This window comes from Acipenser ruthenus, chromosome 54 (assembly GCF_902713425.1).
Source record: "Acipenser ruthenus chromosome 54, fAciRut3.2 maternal haplotype, whole genome shotgun sequence".
NCBI classification, from domain to species: Eukaryota; Metazoa; Chordata; class Actinopteri; order Acipenseriformes; family Acipenseridae; genus Acipenser; species Acipenser ruthenus.
Window position 1 is genome coordinate 5,931,643 of NC_081242.1, and position 8,467 is coordinate 5,940,109.

The following is an 8,467-nucleotide window of genomic DNA, read 5'->3' on the forward strand; positions in this document are numbered from 1 at the left end:
CCTGGTTAAATACATACAATTAGAAATTTCAACCTCAATTGAACAAATATATGTATTTCTCAGCAGACACCCTTATCCAGGGCAACTTACAATTGGTATAAGATATCACATTATTTTTACATACAATTACCCATTTATACATTTGGGTTTTTACTGGAGCAATCTAGGTAAAGTATCTTGTTCAAGGGTACAGGAGTAGCGTCCTCCATCTGGGATTGAACCCACAACCCTCCAGTCAAGAGTCCATAGCCCTAACCACTACTCCACACTGCTGCCCTTGTACCATTTACCAAGTTTATTTTTGTCTGAATTCTTTTTCATAGAATTTGATTGTTGACCGACCCCCATTAGGATTTATTTTCCCCGAGCTGCTTCGGAGTTATCTTGCAGTGGTTAAAAACACGTTGGCGAAGAAGAAATTAGGAGCGTCTTCATGAAGAGACATACACTAAATAATATTTTAGTACGAGCAAGACTTCCACAAGATTCTTCTGACATATTACAATATAACATAGAATAAAATATAGGTTATTGGGTTATAATAAAATACACAGCTCTGAGAAGTGTCCAAAAAATAAAAAAAACAAGTACAACTTTTTTTTATAAATTTAAAATGTATACATGACATCATGACGTTCTACAGATGGCGAGGGCTGATTCTATGTTTGTTCCCCCCCCCCCCCCCCCAAAAAAAATGTATAAGTCTTTTGCACAGTAGTGTATATATTTTAAAATTCTAGGTGAGGCAAAACTTTTGGCCAGAGCTGTATAGGCTCGGGCTGTATAGAGATTTGAAGTTATTCATACAATTCAAGGAACTGATATTTGAATCGATTCTTAAGCTGATCACAGAGCGAACTCAGAGAGGGATCCTCTCTTATGAAAGAAACCGTATACTGTATTTGCTCCCTTCTCTGATCTATATGCACTTTTTCTAGGAATTAAAAACAAACTGCAATTCCATGCTCTGTTTAGAGGCAATAAAGCTGAAAGTCCATCAGAAGCCTCTGTGGGTTAAGCACTCAGCCCCCAAACCACTGAATATTTTAAGAGCTGTGCTTGGTTTTAAAGTGTCACTGAAGAGTGTAATTAGAAAAATGAAATCCTCTAGGAAGTCTAAAGAATGTAAAACTTTCCTTATATTAAAGTATAGTGTTGCTGAAGATTTAAAAAAGTCTTTACAAAGTAAACATGTCACATAGGCACTGATGTGTGCACAGTATGCATGTACGACTGTAGCTTTGCTGAATTGTATTTGTTATAATACTTGGTAACTTAATTTATAAGACAGAACTAGTAGTCAACTCCTTTTAAGATTGAAAAAGACTTAACCCAATCCCCTCCCTAATTCTTCTTTGTTCCAAGCTGAATAGATTCATTTCTTTGGACCTATCTTCGTAGCTCAGTCTTTTAAGCCTTGGATTAATGTCCCTTTGATACAGAATTGTCCTGTCTCACCGGTGTGTTATACCTCCTTTGATTTGTACTATACACTTTTAGCTATATACCCAAGCCTTTGCTTTTTGATTGCTTCCCTGCACCGTGTGGCTGCTGACTGCGATGAGTCTATTCTATTAACACCAAGGTCTTTCTCTTGGTAGGCCTGTTCTATTTACTTACCACACAATTGGTGTTTTGTCAGATGAATGTAATCTATGATTATTGTGATGAACTACTATAGTGGGCAGCAGTATGGAGTAGTGGTTAGGGCTCTGGACTCTTGACCGGAGGGTCGTGGGTTCAATCCCAGGTGGGCGACACTGCTGCTGTACCCTTGACCAAGGTACTTTATCTAGATTGCTCCAGTAAAAACCCAACTTTATAAATGGGTAATTGTATGTAAAAAAAAGAAATAATGTGATATCTTGTAACAATTGTATGTCGCCCTGGATAAGGACGTCAGCTAAGAAATAAATAATAATAATAGTGACATTTATATTATCAACTGCTGTTTCAGCAACGGCTATGAAAAAGTGACAAATAAGCATTAACCATTTGACGGAACTAAAAACCATTTTGAAGCGGCAAATCCTTGACCCTAGATGTGCAATGGTTCACACGGCACCTGTTTGTTTCATGTGAAACTGCAGCAAAACTGTGTTGAACCAAAAATAAACCCACCTGCTTTCAAAAGCAAGCTGTCTCTTTTTTTCTTCAGTTCAATAGGGTTTTCCCAACACAATAAAATACTTACTGATTCTTAATTTTAGGAGCTACCTTTTGTCTTGGTTAACTGTTATTCACAAGATTACTAAACATATCTTCTTGTTAATACACAGTAGAACAACCTATTGGTGATTTTTTTTCATGGCAAAAACTGTTTATTTCACAGCATTTCACAAAAACAGGTATTTCAAGATATTTCACGATTAAACATAATATTTTCTTAAAGCAGAAAAAATAGGGTTGTGACATTCAAAATTGATATTTTTCTCTGGAGTTATTATGCAACAAATGTTCTTTAATATTGAAATACCTGAAAAACACTAAATGCTAAATTATAGAATAGACAGCTGGTGTCTTTTTGATAACTCACATATGGTGAAAATAGAATATTTTAAAAGGTGGACGTAAAAACCGAAATAGTCTACAATTGAGCATTTACTGTTTTTCGGCTGAGCATTGAAATAACTTAGAATTCAGAACTCAGTCCTGTGATTCTGTTACACTGCACTGATATATTTGATAATAAAATTGCTATATCTTTACTACAAGGTATAATTCAGGTAATCTGCAGCTAAAGCTAACAGTTTATGTACTTGGCTACAATTTGTTCAATTTACCCCTTTGACGTATCTATGCTTTAAATTACAATTCTGTTTTTTTTAACGGTCTTCTCTGATACCTGGACTCGATCCATGTTGTTTATTTGCAATTACTCAGATTGCATTAATTTATTTATTTAGAGTACCCCATTATTTTACCTATTTTTTTTAACGAAATTTAAAAATAAATAAATAAATAAACAGTTAAATGAACGATATCATCATTCGACTTTGATATTGAGTGTAATTTCAGTACAATTACCGGCGAGGTGTTATTTTGCTGTACGCGTTCAAACATGGAACAACTTGCCCGGGCATACGCAAATGATTTTAGCTCAGAAAACAAGGAAACGTCTACTTGAAAGGGGTACGTGTATTGAGTTTGGCCCTTAAAAGTTATTTTTAATATCATTTTTTTCACAATTCAGCAAATGTATGTGATGAGCACCATATTGGGTTAGCTAACATTGTAAACGTGTACGATTTTGTGTGTGAACGACAGTTTGCCTTGTTTGTAGTGATTTGTGCAGTGGTCACTCACACCACTTCTGAATTAATCTTCCCTTAATTAGAGCCTTAATTAGAGACATCTAATCAGTAGATTTTTTAAATTATTATCATCAGAGATGTGTATTTTAAGAGATGTGCATTTTCCTTAGCTGTTCTGCCCTGCATGTCTTGGATGGTATCAACAAAGGTGTTTATTTGTATTGTTTATTAATTTCCCTTATTCTACTGAAAAATAACTGCATTTTACAAATGCAATGTGCTCTGACTGTTCATACATACTGTATACATGAACCTGATGAAGACACGCTGGTGTCGAAGCGCGCTGTTTGTTTCAATCATGGTTTTAAATTAATAAAGATGCATTTTATTAAAAAAAATAAATGAGCAGGATTGAAATAATTAATCATTTTGAAGAAAAATGACAAGAGTGCGACCATGAATGTCTCTACGAAGACTTTTTGGTAAGCCGTTTAAACTGGTAGTCTGGCTGAAAGAATTCTGAACTTTTGTTTTTCAGTAGAGATTTCACTTCTTGTTGCATGTAATTATCTTATACTGGTCAGCACCTCGTCAATATTAAGCATTGTAGTGCACAAATGCCTTATATATATATATATATATATATATATATATATATATATATATATATATATATATATATATATATATATACTGCTGTGCAAAAGTCTTAGTCACATTCAGGAGTTACAATTTATATGGATGTTATGAGCATCGACAATTTACTCACAGCCTCCATTACTGTTTTCCACTATTTTAACAACTGTGACTGTTATTAATACAGCTTAGTTTGGGTGAGAAGAAACCAAGCTTGTCATTTAGCAATCTAATTCACATTGATCAGAATCTTCAAAAACTTGTGATCACAGCAACTCAAAGTAAACTATACATGAGCAGCTAATATGAAGTGCTTTAGTAGCTAATCCATCACATTTACCCAGTAGTTCACAACAGGGGGGTCGCGAAGCAATCCAAAGGGGACGCGAGAAGCGTCCAAAAAAAAAAAGTTTTTGATTTAAAATGTATACGTGAAAATGTGTATATATATATATATATATATATATATATATATATATATATATATATATATATATATATATTATTAGCTCAAACAGCCAGCTGCTAATAATAATAATTATATATAATTATTTTAGCAACTGCTGTCTCCCTGTTTAGGCATAACCAACATGACGATTCAGTCTTTGGTATGCAGTCCACACAGGCAGCATGCATATAGACCTCATTAAATGCAATTATTATATATTCTATCCATCTGTTTAAATGAGGGAACACAATCACATGCACAAGTGTGAAAATAATGTAGATTCTCCACATGTTTAAATCTGCATATTGTTTTAACACAGGTCTGTAGCAACTTATGAACACAGCTAATGGTTCTGAAATGTATATATTTAAAGCAAGCATATACATCAGTAGCCTATTCAATACTTTCTTGCTTTACATTGTACTGTAGGCAATACCGCTATCCGTGTATATATTGGAAGACGAAAGAAAAATAACAGGTACATAAACTGACACATGCATCACATGAGTTAAAAGCACTGGAAATACAAACGTACCACCTTCTGACAACATTAGAAACAGCCATCATAAACATGCACGAAGTACTTGCAATACAAAGTATATCGTTTTTTGACAGTGTACCATTTTCTGACCTTACACGGGTCACGCTTTGGTACACGTACCACATTCTGACGGTGTACCACTTTCTGGCCCTACACCGGTTTGTACCGAACATTCATTTTCACCGTTGACAGTGCATTTAAAAATGGTTAGTTGCAGCTACATTTACATATATATTTTACAAGGCAGTTATTTTAGTCTAAACCCTTACATACTAAATACATGGTTTTGTTTTTTTCTTTATGTAGACTAGTTGGCTTAACCCCTGAAGGAACACAAGGAACTGAGCGCGTGTTGTTCAAACGGTTTCTTCTGAGAGCGACTCAAGTATCACATGAGGAAACTGACCATTTCGATGACCAGATCCAACCTGTCAGTACATTTTAAACCCTGTTTGTGCACCTCATTGCAAAAATAAGAAAGTTAGCATCGTTTTTATTTGTAGAACACATATATCCCTTGTACCATATACTGTATTTTTATTACACATATTGTCTTTTCCATTTTCAGAAAGAAAAACATAATAATAATAATAATAATAATACTACTAATAATAATACTAATACTGCTACTACTACTAATAATAATGCTTTGAAATTAAGTTTAATAAGGACATTAAAAATGATTTATTAAATTGAAGCAAGCATGTTTTCAATTATTTAGCATGGTTCTGTACAAACTAAAATAAATACCTATGTTGCAATTGTTTCTCTAATATATTCACACGCAAACTTATTTAACCAAAATATAATTTGGTGCTTACCTGCTTTATGCAATCTATATCACCCCAGTCAAACACAAATGAATATATTTGCTATTTATATAAAAGTTACATTTAGTAAGTATCATGCTTCATTCAGGTCTAGCCCTTGCAACGTTTCTCAGGAAACCCCATTTTACTGGGTAAGCACAAGACCATTGGAACTATAAAACTAATAAATGACAGGTGATATGCATCATGAATATTACAACTTTAAATGTGAAGATCAGAAAACTATGATTTTCTCAGTTGGGATATGCTTCCTCTAAGAAATGTGTGCCTTACAAAGTAAATACATTGTGCAAGTTATATAAACTCGAATTCTGTGCTTGCATGGTCTGGAGTTCTTAAAATGAATAAATAAAGTCATCTTTTTTTAAAAGGTGACGTGAGTGGTGGTCTTCTTCTTGTAGCATGTAATACTGCCAAAATAACAACACGCTGTTAATCAGTCCTTATTGCAACACGAGCATATAGGCTAAAATAAATCTTTAAAGTATACTAGAAATAATTCTACTACATTTTACCTATTACCATTCATAGTTCTCATATTTTCCCATGTGAATGACGCACACGTTATGATAAACTTGTATTAGATATTTAATGGTATTTTTAATGCTTACCAGGTTTTCAGAGTGAAAAACTTGGACTTTTTTTTTAAAGTCACTGACGTCATATCAACTTTGAAGCCGTTACAATAACAGTACATAATAACTCAATCATATATATATATATATATATATTTTAAATGAAACATCGAGTGTAATTACTGCAGATCACAAGAACTCGTTGTATCCTTTCTATTGGCATCTATCAAAATATATTAAATGTGCAAAAAAGTAAGGTTAGAAAGAAATAGGTTAGCTATTACCATTTAATGATATACACATAATCCATAATATTTTGTATTTGGTTACACTTTACATTGTTTCGTTAATTGTGTAATTACACCGTTGTTACTTAGTAAACAATGTGCACTTCCACACAATGTTATTATGCATAGTTCATGTGTACATCTTTTTGCACGATGTATGTAAGTACACAGTTGTATCAGAAAACGGCTAGGCTTAAGTTTAGAGTCTGGGTTATATTGTGCAAAAAGATTAAGAGTAGGATTATATATTTTTAATTAATATTTCTTAAGAAAAAAAACATGAGACCTGTGAAATTATGCCATTAGGTTATACTGAAATTATTTTGTTACCTCTACTGTTAAGTATTTATGGTTTTCTTTGAAAAACATTTTTTGATATCATTGCATATCCTGGTAAATTGTACATGTAGTTCTTGCTGCAGAATCTGGCAGTGGACAGGGGAACAGTAGTTCACATGACTTGCCGGCGGTGGCACGTTATAATTTGCTTTTGATTTTAAACAATGATCAATTTATTAAAGTTCTGATTGCTTGTTAATACACAGAAGAGATACAGTGACAACTCATTAGACAGTCGCAAAGTCAAATAGGTCGAATCGTCGATATTCTACAAACATAATAGATTATGTATTTTCAATACATTATCAAAGGGCTTGCTCAACTCCAAAGAACATTAAATTTGAACAATGAAGGGCATTTGTATCCTATGTTTCTAGAAATCAAACGAAATCAAAAAATATATCTGCGGGGTCTGATTGCAGGTTAAAGGACTTGCTTTCTTCTTTGAGCCGGGGACGCTCAGGCAAAACAATATCCCTCACAAGTGCAATAATAAAATAAGCAAATAAATGAATACATCAAGTTACCTTTGATCTCTGAGAACAGGATATTTTAATATGCCGTTTGTTTCGGTATGCGCCCAGCAGGTGTGAACTCACTGAAGGCTGACGCGTGCAAAAACAAGGAACCGAGAGGCCCCTGGACCGAGAGATTCTGTGAACAAGACACGCTTGGAACGCAAATAAGCGGTAACTGGTGGCTCAAAAAAGATCAACTAAGGTATCGGGTTTGATGAATGCAAACGAGTTTGTGCAGAAGTGAAACTTTCCATGCGGCGCACCTGCTTCTGTTCTGGACACAGGCATGCAAAATACACTATAATTTCAAACACAATTAGAAGAGCTTGCTATTATTATTATTATTATTATTATTATTATTATTATTATTATTATTATTATTATTATTATGAACGATCGTAAGTGTTTAATTACCCTCTACAACCATTCTTAACAAATGTCGGTCATATATATATATATATATATTATATATATATTATATATTATATATTACTTGATCGAAGCAATCAAAAAACTATATTTTATACAGGATGTTGCATCTCAGTGCATAGATCCATCTTAAATGTTTTGATGTATTAATGTATTCATCTTTTTACCAAAATAAAATACAATATCACACTTTTAAACCGTTTAAACTGTTTTAATATGGCATTGTTTTTTTGTTTATAAAACAATAATAGTAAAAAGATTTTAATGTATTTAGAAATACATGTAATTAACTATTGCAGGTAGTTTTGAGAAAGCTATTCGAATGTAATGCTTTATATTCACGACCTAGTTTGTGCCGCTGTATAGTTTTTAGTGTCTGTTATATAATTTTGAAATCATTAATTAAGGTAGCATGTCGACTTATTAAACACAATCCTTCATCACTTCCATTTTACTTTATATATATATATAGGATCACAAACTTAACATTATCTTTTTGTTTTTGTGCAATTAATAGACTTCAGAATTGCTCCCTTTTGTGTTTGTAAGCAGATTTAGACCCTGTTAACAGCAAGCTAATTGATATCTGCAATATTATTGCTATTAGTAT

At 33.1% G+C, this 8,467-nt stretch overlaps 1 protein-coding gene across 1 annotated transcript in view; it reads right to left on the bottom strand.

The window, feature by feature from the left end:
- The window catches only part of LOC117398136 (titin-like), a 32,124-nt gene extending 26,303 nt beyond the window's left edge, over positions 1–5,821 (bottom strand). The window contains exon 1 of the mRNA XM_059017057.1: positions 5,701–5,821. The gene's annotated coding sequence lies outside the window, so the exon portion shown is untranslated. The remainder of the gene's footprint in view (positions 1–5,700) is intronic.
- Between the last annotated feature and the right edge of the window lie 2,646 nt (positions 5,822–8,467).